We start from the raw sequence: 14,770 nt of genomic DNA on the forward strand, positions 1-14,770 counted from the left end.
AGGTGTGGGCCTTTTAAGTCATAAAATATGTATATAAAAAAATTTAACCAGAAATTGCATAACTTTCTGAAATTTTGAGGCTCAAAGCCGGCAAGTATGTGGTGTAGATGGCCTAGGAACTGCTGAGTGGGTTCACCTTTGGCATGCTTCCTCCGGAAACCTGGCTACAAGACTTGGGCAAATCATGAGTTTACAGGCTGAAAGGCAAAAGACACTTAAAAAAATACTTCAAAGGATTAAAATGGTGCAACAAATGCCCAGTCCTGGTCAGCCTGTTTGCATCACAAGATGGCTTAATACCCGGGAATAGTAGGCCCTTAAAAACAAACTCCTCTTTACTCAAATTATTTTTGCAGGCTGAGATTCTGGGTAAATGCAAGCCATCGCATTTTGTATATATTGTTATGTATAATTGTTTATACATAATAGCAACGTAAATCTGGCCCTCTGTTTCTCTTATTTGCCACAGTATTATGACTGTGTTAGCATTAACAAAGTGAAGAAGTCATTCAAAGAGTGAAGGTGAAGGTGAATTAACTGGATAATACCAGCCCCCAAGTTTTTCCCTTTCTTTAATAGCAGGTATTGAGATCTGAACTTGTCAATAATTATCTGTATTGTCTTTTAATTTCACTTTGCTTAGGTAGTCTCAGTTTTTTGATTTGTAACATGAGAGTAATAGTAATTTTAACTATCCCATGGGATTATAATGAGGATTAAATTACAAAGATGAAAAGTATATTTAGAAAGTACTTTGTACCTTCTGAAGCACTGCACATGTGTTTGCCTGTTATAGGTATATATGTGTTATTCAGATAAGGCAGTTGATTATGCTCTGGCCTGTATTTGATCCACTGAGCCATACTCCTCTTCAGATCATTTTAAGTTTGGATGGGTGGATAGGTAGACAGATGGATGGACGATGAATGGATAGATGGATGGATGTATAAATGTATGTATTCATATATATTCTATTTTAAATATACATAATTAACAATTATACTTAATCAGATAATAAACAACTTAGAAGTAAATCCAAAGTAGGAGATTAGGTTGAATGGATTTTACAAATACTGTTTGTGTGGTTTTAAACATAATTTTAGATTCTTTCAGTACTTTGAAAAATGTCCTCTAGTGCAGTGCTTTCTAAAAATCTATGAACCCATGCTGGTACATAAACTATTTGTTCCCAGTAGCAATGATAATAAACCTACAGGCTAGTTCACTACTTTTTTTTTCTCCCTAAAAGTTTCTTGGTTTCTGTTCTGGCACAAGCTCTTTAAGTTCTCATGCACTGGCAAGTTGACTAATAATACAGTATAGTACAGTAATAGTACAGTAATACTACTATCAACTGTAGTAGCACTGTTCTGATGGCAGGTTTACTATTCATTCATTCACTCAGCAGGCATTTATTGAGCACCATATTAGTTAACATAATGGTAGAGGTTATAACAAATAAGTCCTGAAGTTAACATAATAGAAACCCATTTTTCAGATATATCACAGTCTGCGCAGTTGTTCTTGGTCTGGTGCTCTTCTATGTGGTTTTTGGGAAGATGGCTCTTTCTGTTTTGTGGCTCACTCTTTTATAGTCTGCAGAGTCCTCTTCATTTAGCTAGCAATTGAAAAAGAGATGGCAGGGAAGGCGTAGCCCCTTATTAGCCATTTCAAGAGTGACATGCATCACTTCTGCTCACATTCTCTTGGGACAAGTGCCCCTGCCTTTCCCCGAGGCAGAGGGACTGGAAAATATAATCCCTGGCTTTGTGGATACTTCTCAGCATTAACACTTCATTAGGGAAGGGGAGCAAAAAATTTCAGTGGTCACCTAAACTAGTGTTTCTCAAACCATCTGAGGTGAAGGACCAATTCTGTTTTTTAAAATGTTAAATCTATCACAGCCTGATAATTGGCAAAAAAAAAAAAACCTATAAAAATAAATTACTAGAAAAATAAAATAAACCAAAGATATACAAAATACAAGTCCAGATTTTAAATCATTAGATTTAGCAGACATAAAATTAGCATACAGTTTCTCTATTTAGCTCGTAGAGGTCTGGTAGCACCACACACAGACTGGCACTATCCTTACCACACTTGAGTTGCACTGTTCTAGACTCTGGAGTTAAAATCAATAGGGAACATTTTTTTCATGTAGGGAAATAAAATAAACAAATTAATAAATAAGGTAATTTTAGGTAGTGATAAGCATTATGAAGATATGTTACCAGCAAACGTGACCCAGCATCTTCTGGAGAGGCCTTCTTGAGGAAAATCTTTATCATGATCAAGATAGAACATCAGATTCAGGAAAATGTATTTAGAACAAAAAGATGCAACCATGTTTATTTTATTTTTTTATTTTTTTTAATTTTTTTTTTATACTCATCCTCATCAGTTCACTCAGTCCCATGTAATTAATTATTTTTTTCATCTTGATCTTTTGTTAGCACTTTTATGAGTTCATCAGTTTTCCATTAGAGTTCTGAAAATGCTTATTCATTCAGTTCAGCAGTACAGTCAGTTACCAGAAACCTGTACTTGTCAGAGTCTTTTCCATGAATTTCTTGAAGATGAAAGCCTTTTATAGGAACATATTTGCAAAAGCATCAGAGTACACCCAGAACTGTCTGTAAATGACAAAAGACTTAAAAATGACCACTGTTAAAGATTTGATGAAAGTTCATAATAATGCAGTTGACAAGAAAATTAGTTATTTCTGAGATATACATTTTAAAGTAATAACTAGGATTATGACTTATAACATTATACCAGAACATATAAGATTTTTAGAAATTTCATGTAATGTCTGAAACATCCACATTAATATATTTCCATACATGTTTCCATACAAATACAAATGTAAGATTTTTAGAAATTTCATATAATGTCTGAAACATTTATATTAACATATTTCCATACATATTTCCATACAAATACAAATATAAGATTTTTAGAGATTTCATGTAATGTCTGAAACATTTATATTAACATATTTCCATACAAATAACCCAATGAAAGTTTAGTATTAGTTGTTTTGTTTGTTTGTTTTTTTATACGCAACCATGTTGAAATGTATGTGTGATGCTTCATTTTCATTTCCGATTTCAAAATTTTTGTAAGGATTCAGGATGTAGCCCCTTTAAAAAAACAGGAGGTAAAGAAGAAATATTTTAAACTTCTTATCCTCTTTTCCTAAGATAACATACACATTAATGATTTTGATAACAGTTTTATTGAGATATAATTCACAAACCATACAATTAAGTAATTTAAAGCATGCAATTTAATGGTTTATAGTATATTTACGGATGTGTACAATGATCACCATATCCAATTTTAGAATGTTATCATTATCTCAAAAAAAAAAAAAAACCGAACTCTGTACCCTTTAGCTATCAAACTCTTGTTACCCATTGCCCCCAGCCCTAAGCAACTATTAATCTAGTTTCTGTCTTTATATATTTGCATATTCTTGACATTTTATATAAATTAAATCATATAATGTCTGATCTTTTGTGACTGACTTCTTTCACTTAATGTTTTCAAGGTTCAGCTATGTTGTAGCACGTATCACTACTTCACGCCTTTTTATGGGGAAATAATATTTCATTGTATGGATATACCATATCTTGTTTATCCATTCATCAATTAATGGACATTTGGGGTTTTTTTCCCACCTTTGGCTATTGTGAATAATGCTGCTGTAAATGTTTGTGTGAGTCCTCCAGCTGTGTTCTTCTTTTTCAAGATTGTTTTGGTTATTATGGATCCCTTGCAGTTCCATATGAATTTTAGGAATGTCTTATTAATTTCTACAGAGAAGCCAGATAGGATTCGTATAGGGATTGTGTTGAATGTATAGATTAAATTAGGGAATATTGGCTTCATAACAATGTTAAGTCTTCTGATCCATGAACCTGGGATATTTCAATTTATTTATGTTTTCTTTAACAGTGATTCATAATTTTCAGAATATAAGTTTTGCACTTTTGTTAAATTTATTCCTAAATATTTTACTCTTTTTGATGCTTTGTAAATGGAATTTTTTAACTTCATTTTTGGATTGTTCATTACAAGTGTATAGAAATACAATTGATTTTTGTATACTGATCTTGTATCTTATAACCTTGATGAACTTATTATTATTCAAATAGTTGTTAGTGGATTCCTTAAGATTTTCTATATACAGGTTCATGTCATCTGCAAATAGAGATAGTTTTACTTTTTCTTTTCTAGTCTAGATGCCTTTTATATCTTTTACTTGCCTAATTACCCTGGTTTGAACCTCCAGTATAATGCTGAACAGAAGTGGCAAAAGTGGACATCCTTGTCTTAATCCTGAACTTCAGGAGAAAGCATCCAGTCTTCTACTATTAAGTATGATGTTTGCTATGGGATTTTGTAGATCACCTCTATCAAGCTAAGAGTTTCCTTCAGTTCCTAGTTTGTTAAGTGTTTTTATCATGAAAGGGTTTTGGATTCTGTCAGATGCTTTTTACTTCATCTATTGAGATGATTAAGCGGTTTTTGTTTTTTTATCTTACTGATATGATGTGTTACATAAATTGATTTTCAGATGTTAAACCAACCTTGCATCCTGGGATAAGTCCCAATTGGTCATGGTTTATAATTCTTTTTATATGGTGCTGGATTTGGTTTGCTAGTATTTTGTTGAGGAGTTTTGTGTCCATATTCATAAGAGATACTGGTATGTAGTTGTCTTTTCTGTGATATTTTTGTCTGGTTTTGGTTTCAGAGTAATACTGGCTTCATAGAGTAAGTTTGAAAATGTTCCCTTCTTCTGTACTTTTTGAAGAATTGATATTAATTCTTCTTCAAATGTTTTGAAGAAATTACCAGTGAAGCTCTCTGGGGCATGGCTTTTCTTTGTGCATACTTTTGATTATTAATTTAATCTCTTTTCTTGTTATAAGTATATTCAGATTTTCTATTTCTTCTTGAGTCAGTTGCAGTAGTTTGTGTCTTTCTAGGAGTTTGTCCATTTCATCTAAGTTGTCTAATTTATTGGCATACAGTTGTTCATATGGGATTGTTTATAATCCTTTTTATTACTGTATGTTCAGTAGTATGCCCTTTCTTTCATTTCTGAATCTAGTAATTTGACTCTTCTCCCTTTTCTTCCTCAATAAATCTAGCTAAAGGTTTTTCAATTTTGTTGGTCTTTTCAAGGAACCAGTTTTTTGTGTCGTTGATTTTCTCTATTGTTTTTCTATTCCGTATTTCATTAATTTTCACACTAATCTTTATTATTTCCTTCCTTCTGCTTGCTTTGGGTATAGTTTGCTCAACTTTTTCCAGTGTCATAAGGTAGAAGTTTAAGTTATTGGTTTGAGATCTTTCTTGTTTTTTAGTTTAGGTATTTACAGCTGTAAATTTCCCTTTAAGCACTGATTTCTCTGCATCCCAAACATTTTGATATATTGTGTCTCCATTTTCATTCATCCCAAAGTATTTTGTATTTTCTATTTTGAATTCCTCCTTGAACCATCAATAATTTGGAGTTTGTTGATTAGTTTTCACATATTTGTGAATTTCTAATTTTTTTCTGTTTTTGATTTGTAATTTCATTCTGTTATAGTCAGAGAACATATTAGTACTATTTTCACTCATTTAAATTTGTCAAGGTTTGTTTTATGGACTAACATATGGTCTATCTGGGAAAATGTTCCATGTGTACTCAAGAAGAATGTATATTCTGCTGTTGTTCAGTGGAGTGTTCTACAGATGTATGTTGGATATCATTGACTTACAGTGTTGTTCAAATCTTCTATTTCCTTGATCTTCTGCTTCTGTTCTATCCATTATTTAAATGGAATACTGACGTCTCTGACTACTCTTGTTGAATTGTCTTTCTCCCTTTATTTGTTTGCTTTATGATTTTGGTACTCTGTTTTTAGGGTCATATATGTTTATAATTGTAATATCTTCCTGATGGATTTTTCTTCTTATACAATGTCCCTCTTTATTGCTGGTAATGTTTTTTTGTTTTAAGGTCTCTTTTGTCTATTAGTATAGTCATCCCAGTTTTCCTGTGGTTGCTGTTTGCATGATATATTGTTTTACATCCTTTCAATTTATTTGTATCTTTGAATATATAATATGTCTCCCACAGAGAGCATATAGTGGGATCCTGTTTTTTTAATCCAGTATGGCAATTTCTGCCTTTTGCATGGGTTGTTATACCGTTCACATTTAATGTTATTATTGATGTAGTTGGATTTGTGTCTGCCATTTTACTTTCTTCTTTATATTTTGTTTTTTTGTTCCTTTGTTTCTCCTTTACTGCTTTCTTTTGCATTAAATGAATATTTTCTAATGTAGCATTTAAATTCTTTCATGATTTTTTCACTATTTTTGAGTTGTTTCCTGAGAGGTTGCTTTAGTGCTTATCATATACATCTTAGCTTATCAGAATCAACTTCATGTTGCCACAAACTTAATCTTAGTGAGATATAGAAACATTATTTCTATAGAGCTGATTCTGTTTTCTCTTTTTTGTTGTACATATATATTTGTATTTGTTATATGTATTATTGTTGGACATATACTTCTGTAAATATTACAGACCCAACAATACACTGTTAGAGCTCTCACTTTATATAATTTTATGACTTTTAAAGAAGCTGAGAGGAGAAAGGAGAGCAGGTATATATTTACAGCTTTTGTTATATTAACCTTATTTATCGTTTTTGGTTCTCTTCATTTGTTTGCATGGATCTGAGTTTACATCTGGAGTCATTTCCTTAGGCCAATAGAGTTTTGCTTTCACTCACCTCCTTTGTGCTGTTATTGGCAAATACATTATATTTCTATATGCTTTGGTCCAACATTATATTATACACATATTATTTTATACAGTTGATTTTTAAATCAATTAAGAGAGAAAGAAAATATGCATTTTACTGTCTTTTGTAATTACATAATTACCTTTAATGGTGCCTTTTTTTTTTTTTTTTTTTTCTGGTGTGGATCTGAATTACTGTCTGGAGCTTTCAGCTGGAAGAACTTTTTAAAAATATTTCTTGTAGGACATGTCTGCTAGCAACAAATTTTCTCAGTTTTTGTGTATGTGGAAATTTATTCCATCTCTATTTTTAAAGATAGCTTTGCAGGATACAGGATTCTTAGGTGACACTTTTTTTCTTTGAGCATTTTAAATAACATTATCTCCTAGAATCCATTGTTTCTGATTGTAAGTCAGTTGTCAATCTTATTGGAGTTCCCTTGTAACTGATGAGTTATTTTTCATTTTCTGCTTGTAGGATTTTCTCCCTGTCTTTCATCATTTTTACTGTAACGTGTCTGTTTTTTGTTTAATATTTATTTATTTATTTATTTATTTGGCTGTGCCAGGTCTTAGTTGCAGCACAGCGGGATCTTTGTTGCCACATGCAGGATCCTCGTTGCGGCATGTGCGATCTTTAGTTGCGGCATGTGGGATCTTTTAGTTGTAGCATGTGAGCTCTTAATTGCAGCATGCGGGATCTAGTTCCCTGACCAGGGATTGAACCTGGGCCCCCTGCACTGGGAGCACGGAGTCTCAACCACTGGACCACCAGGGAAGTCCCAAGGTGTCTATTTGTGAGTCTCATTGTGTTTATCTTACTTGGAATTTGTTGAGCTACCTGGATATGTAGATTAATGTTTTTCAATAAATTTGGGAACTTTTCAGCCATTATTTCTTTGAATATTTCTTCTGCCCTTTCTATCTCTCCTTTCTTTCTAATACTCACATATGCATATATTGGTATTTTTAATGCTATCTCACAGTTCTCTGAGGATTTTTTCATTTGTCTTTATTCTTTTTTCTCTCTGTTCCTTAGGTTGTATAATCTCTATCAATTATCTTATTTGCTAATTATTTCTTCTGTCAGTTTGAATCTAATGTTGAGCTCCTCTAGTGTATTTTTAATTTCAGTTGTACTTTTCATCTCCAGAATTTCCATTTTTCCCTATAATTTTTATCTTTATTGATATTCTCTATTTGATGCAATGATGTCATTGTGTCTTCCTTTACTTCTTTAATTATGATTGCCTTTAGTTCTTTGAACATATTTATAATGGGTACTTTGATGTCATTGTCTGTTAAATCCAACATCTGGTCACTCTCACAGGCAGTTTATGTTTTTCCTGCTTTTTTTCTGGTGTAAAGAACATACTTTCCTGTTTTTTTGTTTCATAAATTTTTAAATGGAAACTGGATGTTTTAGATAACATAATATTATAGCATCCCTGGATATTGGTTTCCCACTCTGGGGCTTATTTTTGTTATTTGTTTATTTGTTTGGTTAACTCTCTGGATTACTTGAGGGAAGTCTATTTTCTCCTGACACTGTGAAATCGCTGACTTTACTACTTAGGGGGCACAGCCTTGGGTATGCCCAGTCACCCTGGGATGAAAATAGTTTTGGCAGGGCTCTCTTAGGTGGTCTCTTTCTCTGACCACACTCATCCACTAAGTGCCACTAATTGCCATCTGATTACTATATTGTTTTAAACAATGTACTGGGGGCATAAATTGCTTTATAAACGAATCCAATCGAATCCAGGCTCCTTTGAAGATATAATTGCAGAGGTCAGTATTTGAGATTTGTTCTGACCCCAGTTGTTTTCCCCAGTTGTCCCTTTTCCCAGTTCTCTCCAGCAAATTAACCAGCCTACAGCTTAGCATATATCTCCAATGAATCTATCAGTACCCTCCCAATTTCCTTTCACTACAACTTCCACTGTTTTTGAGAGTTTCCTTAGGATTGAACTTCTCCACTTAGCACTGCTCTAATTCTGTGCTGAGCAAGTAAGCAGATTATGATTTAGTCATATATATATGACTATATATAGTCATATATATGTGTCTACAGATAAAAACAAACAAACGAAAATGGACTAATTAGAATAATTGAGAATCCAGTCTGTTGAGTAGTTATAATTCTCACTATAAAGGAAGTAACTGACATTTGACCTTTGTGGGTTTAGTTAGAGTGAGCTGACCTCCCTAGGTCTTATCACCTCTAGACATCCTGACAAAACTGGTCTGGTCTGCAGAGCTAAACTCAGACCTGGAGCAGGTTCTCTCCTTGCCACCTGGTCATGTAGGCTACCTGTCCCAAACCCAAGCCACACCTTATGTTCTTCCTGGGACTTGCTAACTAAAGCATTTACATTGTGTTTTCATCAAAGAACTTAGCAGGAAAGACTTGGACTCATTTGAATTTTACCTAATATTATATAATGGGGTTATCTATGATCTCTTTGGCAGACATTTTCAGATAGAAGAAGATTGGAACTTCTCCAGCTGTTGTTATTATTGAGAATGAGCCCTCCTAAAGTTAGAAAGAAATGTGAAAAGAAGTTGAAAGGATAATGAAGGATGGGAATAATTAGACATGCGAAGGCCAGAATGTAAAGTTACTATCTTAGATATTAGGCAGTGGGTTGAAGGTAGCTAAAGACAATAATGGCCAAAAGAGTATAGAGATCCTAAGAGGAAGAGGAGAATAAATCGGGATGAAAAGGAATTACAAGAAAAGACAGAATCGATACTCCTTTCCCCATTTTCCCCCAGTTAACAAAGTGTGTTCTCTGAGCCCTAACAAATACTGAAGGTCAGTTTTGACAAGGGAGCATTTCTGCTAATGGCATCACACTGGGCAATATAGCTAAGGCACTTTTTCTCATTAATTAGGGTTTCTAACCCAGCATGAAAGAAGGTTGATTTATCTATTCAAATGTTTATCGAACTTACTGTTTGTAAGTCAGGGTGCCAGGAACTAGGGACATGACCGTAAGCAAGATGGACAGGAGGGTGGCTGATATCAAGTTAACAGTCAGTTATTATTCAAGGTGATAAGTGTGAGGAAATGCAATATGCACAGGGTGTTATGGGAGCAAAGAGGAGGGGCATCTAATCCAGACTTGGCAGCTAAGAAAGGCTCCACAAGCAAGGCTCCTATTAGGCTGGAATCTCTAGAACAGGACCTTATCTCTCTTGTTCACTTGAACATCCCTAGAACCTAGCACAGTGCCCAATATGTGATAGAAGCTCAATAGAAATAGAATGAATGATTGAATTAATCAAAACTTATCTTTACTTCATTTGCTTGGTATAGAAATTGTCCCAATGGGTGATACTATCCCAAATCCTGTTCTTTGATTCTTAGAGTTTCCTTATGAGAAGAGAAAAAACATTTCTGGGAACACTGATCTGACATTTACTTGCCATTAAACTTCCATGAATATCAAAATTTTAGTATGAACCCTCAAATAAGAAAGATAATGAAATGTCAAGATGATATCAAATATATCTTTAAAACAATCAGGGGAAAAAAATCAATATGTAATGCCAATGGAAACATTGCAGTACAACATAATTTGAGCCTTAACAACTCAATGAAGCAAGTACATGTTCCTATTCAAGCTCTTTCAGAATGTGTCTGTAGTGTTTTAACTGGATATTTACAGATAGCTGAAATACCTAAGAATCACTTGATTATTATTTGCAGCCACTTCTGTGCACCACAAAGAAATTAGCTGCCAACTCTATTTTAGTGGCTAACATTTGGAAAACAGACCAAAAAAATGGCTTCAAAGGAATATCCTCATATTAAAACTCATGCAAATAGTCTGATATGGGGCAAGGAAAATGAATTTCAAATGAGAAGATTTACCACTTAGTAGCTTTGTGATCTGGGATAGGTCAATCTTTCTGAGCTTGGTTCCTAATCTGTGAAATGCAGATATCATGATGTTGCCTAATCTCATGGCACTGCTGTGAAGATCAAAGGAGATCATGTAAGTGAAGGCACTTTGAAAACTGAAAAAAGGAATATGTGTCAATTATTAAAATAATATTATAAATGGAAAATGGAATTCAAGTTGCTAACCATGAATGTGGCCCATGAGGGAGAATCTTTAATGTTCCATATTCAGCTCCAGAGCCCTTGACCTGTCAGCAGTTCATCACTTAAGATATGGAAAAAAAATCTCATGCTGGGCGAAAGATTTAGAAATTGGGTAAAACAGTTGAAAAAACAAAAAAGTCCTCTGATCAATCTCACAACCCAAATTGTGAGCATCTGCACATATCCTTTAAAAGAATATCCTTTTAATCATTTGGGAAGCATTTTAGGCTCCCTGGAGTTCTCACTGAAGCTGATATGGAAAACTCACTTACCCAAGTGGCTTGAGTGACTAACTAGACAATCTTTATTAATTTGATGGTTCTAACTGTTTAAATAAAACCTGCCTTGATGGTGGAAGGCTCAAAGCAAGGCTGGAAGGGGCAGGATCTGGGACGAATCGCATCCAGGGAAGACAGCTGAGACAGCTGCTTCGCTAAGCGAGTGTTTGAGAAGCAACATCTTTATAAGACTAAAAGGGTTTATTTTCACTATAACTAAAAGAAACTAAGTATCAGTCACCACTAGCAAGGGTGATCTTTATCTATCTTTGTTGGCTTGAGAGAAAGGGAAGGAATCTTAAAAGGCTCCAGCAGCTGCAGGCTCCTCACAGAGGACATCTCCCTCACATTGCTGACATGTCTTGGATTTTTCCAACCTTACATTGTGTTAGAAGAAATTACCTCAGAGGTTGAATGGCCTCCTACACGTGTGACCCCATGTGGGTGTTATCAAGTACCCCTCTCGCAGAAGAATCAGGATTCCCTAGTCTGTTTCTCGGAAAGGCCAGCGATTGCCTTGCGAAAGGTTTTGTGATCCCCTCCTGGCTTGGAAGGCTCTCTCTCAGCACCTGTGAGCCCTCACCCTGGAGAGATGGCTAATGTGCTAATTACCCCAAACCCAAAAATGTAAGCTGTAAACAAAGGAGAGCTGTGTTTATAATCAATCAGTTTTATGACCTTCTGATGGTGATGATATCAGTGGCGTTTACACTGGGAGACCGCACAGCGTTCTCCAGCAGCTGGCCGCTTCTGTTGCTTGAGAGCAGAGAATGATGTGGCCCATTAATTGTAGTCTTTGCACTGAAGGGCATGTTACCTTGGCCAAATGGCCAATCTGGCTCTTGGAATTGCCAAATAAATTATTTTCAAAAATCTCAAAGTCAGCTTGGATGGTTTTCAAATAATCTGTGGTTTGGAGCCTACACTCCCTCTGTACCGCCCCCCTCACTCCCCACTGCCGTCCCATGAAAAACTAAAAATGCATTCTTTCTGAGCTGTAACTTGATATATACATGATTTGAAGACAGCAGGGAGACACTTTAATCCCAAAGAGAGAGAGGCTTGGCCTGGATGCAGGAAGAGCTCACCCCCTCTGATTTAGGACTGACCTTTGCTAGTCACTCTCCCTGCCCTGAAGCTGTTTCTCCACCTGAAGGCTGAGGTGGGGATGACTCGGCAACAGATGCCTGCAGAACACTTCGCAATCATCAGACCAGGAGGATCCATACAAAGTGTCAATATCATAAAATGTGGCAAGAGAAATGTTTACACCAACCTGTGGTTTCTTATCAAAGCCAAAATTTCTGGGTTCTTGAATGAAAACTTCTGGCTGCACATGTGAGATTTGCAACTGCCTTTAGCACCAATGAAATATGATTTTTAAGGTGCCCAACAATGTCCTGGGGGTCTCCCAAACCTCCTTTTTATCCATTTCCTTTCATATTGAGTCTTTCCAACTCGTGGAGATGAGGCAGGAGAACTTTGGCTGCATTTTGGATTTGCTAACAATGCAGAGTACTTGCTAGTGAAGCCCCAAATGCATCTTGCCCCCAAGTGCCTTGCCCTTCATTTATAGACCCCTGGGAAAACCCAAGCCCATCTGCTTCTCATTCATTTACACTTTACTCATCAAAATGTTGGTTTTGGTTGGATTCCTTTGTTTTTGTTTCAAGAAACCCTTACGAAAAGATGGGTGGGTAATTAGCAAGGAGTGCTGATGACCCTAAGCTCTCTGTCCTTTTTCTAGCATAACTTTTGGTCCATTGTATGGTGACAAGCAGTATTTTTTCCCCATTTATCCCACTTACTAGGCTCCCTAAATTATTTACTTTTTTAAAAAGAATATAGGGTTTTGCTTCTGTCCCACAACCAGAGATTTGAAAACAAGCTGGAATCTACAAGGGTTTTATGAGGGGAAACTCATGGGATCTCAGACTTTTCTTTCTTCTGTTTTAAAAGAGCCAACTGCTTTTTCTTACATTCATGAAAGTGAGTGAGTGGCTGGGAACTGTTTATCTCACTGACTTTAGGGAATAGGAAAAGGAGTCTAGTATTGTATTCTCCCCCCCCCCCTTTTCTTTGTCAAATACTCTTAAAACTATGAATATTTGTGAGCTGCAAGAAAAATAAATGCAGTATTTTCTGGTCTTACGGTTTTTTGTTTGTTTGTTTTGTTTTATCCCCTCAAAACAGCTTTTTTTCCCTAGCTTTTAGTCAAAATCAGGAGTTGCGGCATCTTAAGTGGGGCCAGATTCCTTCCTCGCTTGCAGTTGTAAACTTGCTGATCTTTGGAAGTAGAAATAAAGTTAGATTACATCCTGTTTTCCCCACCAGCAGAAATAGAATAGATAACTCCCTCCCCAATCCTTAGTTTACACATTCCTGAATAACAACCATAATCTAAACTTTGTAGGAACATGATGAGAAATATCTCATTTAAAGGATGCATTACTGTTTATTATGTATTGTATTGACTACAACCTTAAACAAAGTTCTTATTTAAAGATTAAGGGATTTACATGCTTGGATTAAGTTATCAAGTTTTGATAGTAGTGAGCCTATTATGAAGTATCTCAATAACATCTTATGACATGTATCGATTTTAACGATGTGACAATCAGGCACCTATACAATTTGGCAAATTCATTTCCATTTTATGTAGTAATGGTTTTACTTTCTGTTATGTGTGCCAGATAGTTGAAAACCAATATAATCTGCAAAACTGAAGTAATTGGGCAAAGGAGACCTAGCTGCTATTATGGGACTTAAGAAGTTCCAGAATTACCACTGCAGCTATGGCTTTATGTTAAATACTGTTCAGGTGGGTGGCAGCCTAGGACAAGCATTGAGAACCTGTGCTGTGGAACTAGATAAACCCAAGTTGAAATCTGAGATCTGCTACTTAGCATTGACTAGGGCAAGTTACTGAGCCTTTCTGTTTCCTCATTGATATTATAGGAACAATAATAGTGCCCTGTCCAGTGGTATGTTGGTAATAGCTCGTTTCCACAGTATGAATATCCCCACTTGGTTGATTTCAAGTTGTCAACTGGAGTTGGGAGAGATCAGCACAATCAGTTTTCGCGAGCTGGTGCAAGCCATTGTGAGCACTCCACTAACAGTACCCAAACCTTAGGGTTGTTGGGAACATTAAATGAGATACAGCATGTGAAGTACTTAATTTGGTGTTTGTATATATTTTACTTCCTTGATTCTAAGATGCCATCAATTGTAAGAAAAACCACAATTTAAAAATAGATTTTAATGAGAAACATGTTTATTGGTTGTATATATCCTATATCAGAAATGAAAAAAATAAAAAGCTTGTCATAGAATTGAGTAAATTGTGTTTACTCTTCACTACACACTGTGCTAAGCATTTATCATAGGTAAGAAACCCTCATCACACATATTCTTGGCTTATGACTAAATTTGTTTGCTTACTAAATTAGAAGTACTCTATCAAATGCTAATACTCTGGGCCTTCTAGTTCTTTCATTAGAATTTTTACCTCTAGAAGTCTCTGTGTCACACCTTGTATTAACCTACGAGTACTACCACAATAAA

The sequence above is a fragment of the Balaenoptera borealis genome, assembly GCF_965194805.1.
Source record: "Balaenoptera borealis genome assembly, chromosome: 3".
NCBI lineage: Eukaryota > Metazoa > Chordata > Mammalia > Artiodactyla > Balaenopteridae > Balaenoptera > Balaenoptera borealis.